Here is a 2652-nt window from a genome sequence, read left to right on the forward strand (position 1 = left end):
AATAGGTTTAAAACATTTTCGTTTCGCTTTAACAAACTGAATCTGAAAGACAGTCACAACACGCCGAAACAAAGGCAGGGATGAATGATTGGTTGTTAAGATGCCAATATGTGTCAGCTCCCTAATAACCAGGAGCCCTGAGAAGGATGCTGTTACCTATAGCAGTGGTAATATCACCGCCAAGTGTTTCACTTCACCCTGAAGCTGGAGGTTCACTCTGCTGGACACCTGTTCATTCAGCCATTCACACAGTAATCTCCATAGATTGTTTCTGGTGAAGAAGTCTTTCATATTATTTCCCCTGCTGGTCCAATGTTCTTAGCCTATAGTGATGGACTATTTTCTCTTTGGTGATTGTTCTCTAACTCTTATGGTACAATCTTCCTATGGCTCTTTTTTTCCCAGCATCAAATGCCCAGCGAAAGGGGACAAATAGAAACTAACATTACACACATATTGCAAACATTATAGGCACTATTCATTAGCACTTACTTGGCTGGGGAACCTCCACTCTACAAATCCATGAATCTGTAAAATTATTTCTTCAGCATTTTAAGGGTCTTTGTCAGCACCTGGACATGGTAAAGCAATGTACTGTGTTTTTGTAAAAAGTAAACATGGCTTTTTCCCATTTGACTATTGATTCTTTCTTAAAGAAAAAAACTGTTTTAGTGCACTAAGTTAGGAAATAGCTTGTCAGTTCCTAGGCCTAACACAGCAAGGTTTTAAAAAAATTAAAATTAAAAACAAAAAGTGCAGCCATTAAATTCCAAGCTTTAAAATAGATTTTGAGAACTTTGAAATACCTGTACCTGGGTGCTGGGATTTTCTATGGGGAAAGCATTGTGCACAACACCTCTGACAGCAGCTGACTGGGTGCTTTAGAATGCAGGCACACTGTTTCCTGGTGCCAATGGACTCTAGGGATTATATAAAGGGCCACCATTGTAAAAAAAATATGTACAGTTTTGATTGCTCATTATTCATAAATCTTGGCACGTATAAAACAATATGGATTTGTTAAGAGTCTTAACTCTTGCTTTAATTGTAATGTTGTTTAAATGTAATTTCAAAATCTGTTAAAAGGTCGTATGTATATTTATTGCTGAAGAACTTAAACAGGAGAGGTGTTTAGGATTATAGGATCCTCTAAACCAATCAGTAGTAACAATCAGAGTACAAACATCTCTCTAATCTCCCAATAGCTGTTTTACTGGAGGTAACAAGGAATGGCAAGTAAATCTAGGACCCTACAGCAGCAACCTCTGTCCCTCAGTCCTCTTTTGGCACTTGAACAAATAATAGTCCCTGGCAAAGTCTTTACTCACTGTGCCCCAAGAGCTGTCTGCCACTCAACATCCACAGGCAGATCCTCAGTGAGGGAGATAACAAGAGGGTTCTCCAGACCAGGACGTATTGCAGTGCCCATCAGCAGACATCCATTGACAATCTTCTCAAGGCCCTCAACTCATCAGTTGTTAATGTCCAGAATGCAATTTCTTGTCTCAATAAAGCTACGTTCAGGAGTAGCAGTCCCATGGGACCCAGAACCCTCCCTGGAGAGAAAAGGATAGTCTGGCAAGGCTTCCTAAACATTTACAAACACCTTCTGGATGCCTCTCTCTAGGGATCGTCTGGGACATGATAAATATTCACACTGATCATTTCAATATCTCTGCCATATACTCAAAAAACTTCTCTCAGAGGCAGGTGGGAGGATCAATCACTGCTCCACTCACTACACTGTTAGTTGCACAGGGTACTAATGCTTTAAGCAGTATTAAACTAAAAAGCAAACATTTATTATATTGTAGCTTACCAATTCCTAAATGTGATGCCTGTATTAGTTTCCTTCTTAGGCTTTCTTTCTTCCATTCGCATTTGGTGATCTAGTCAGCAGGTCTGCTGTTTTTCAGAAGCTCAAGCTCTCCAGCAGAATGTAAAAGTTTACATGGATGAGACAATCCATTTACCACTGGCAGGAGTGGTTAAAATGATCAGCTTTTGTTTATTCATGCAAAACTTTTATTCCAAAATAAAAAAAAACCTGCTGTTGTAACTGATTGCAACGTGGAACGAGAGTTTGGCTTCAATTTTTTATTGTATTTAAATCTGCTAATACACTTAACACTCCCCCCCCCCTAGACTGACAATGTTGCTGTCTGCTGTGCCTCCTTTGCTCATTCTTCCAGAGTTGTGTCTCACTAATATAGGAGATATGTTACTGGTCAGATCACCAGGTGAAAACAAAGGGAAAGAGCCAAAGGTAAGAAAACTGATGCAGTCACCACATCTAATGACTGGTAAGCTGCAATATAATAATTTTTTTTGTTTTTGGGTTTAATACTGCTTTAAAATACAATACAGTAATGTAGGTTATATGTCTACTACAATTGACATATTTCTCCAACATAAGCACTGTCAAGTCATGCCGTAGAATAAAACTTTATACAGTTTTTATAAAGAAAAGGAAATTACATAAAAAAGGGAAAAGAGAACTTAGAAACAACAAAAGAAAAAGCTACTAAACCAGAAATTCAGGTACATCTGCACAGGATAAAGGTAAGTTCCGACAACAAGGTCAATGACTGCTATAAAACGTTCCCATTATCTATGTTTCATTTAAGTTAAAGTTTGAGAAAGATTCCCAAA

The sequence above is a fragment of the Staurois parvus genome, unplaced genomic scaffold (genome assembly GCF_062004578.1).
Source record: "Staurois parvus isolate SC_StPar_1 unplaced genomic scaffold, SC_StPar_1.0 ptg000080l, whole genome shotgun sequence".
In the NCBI taxonomy this organism is placed as follows: domain Eukaryota; kingdom Metazoa; phylum Chordata; class Amphibia; order Anura; family Ranidae; genus Staurois; species Staurois parvus.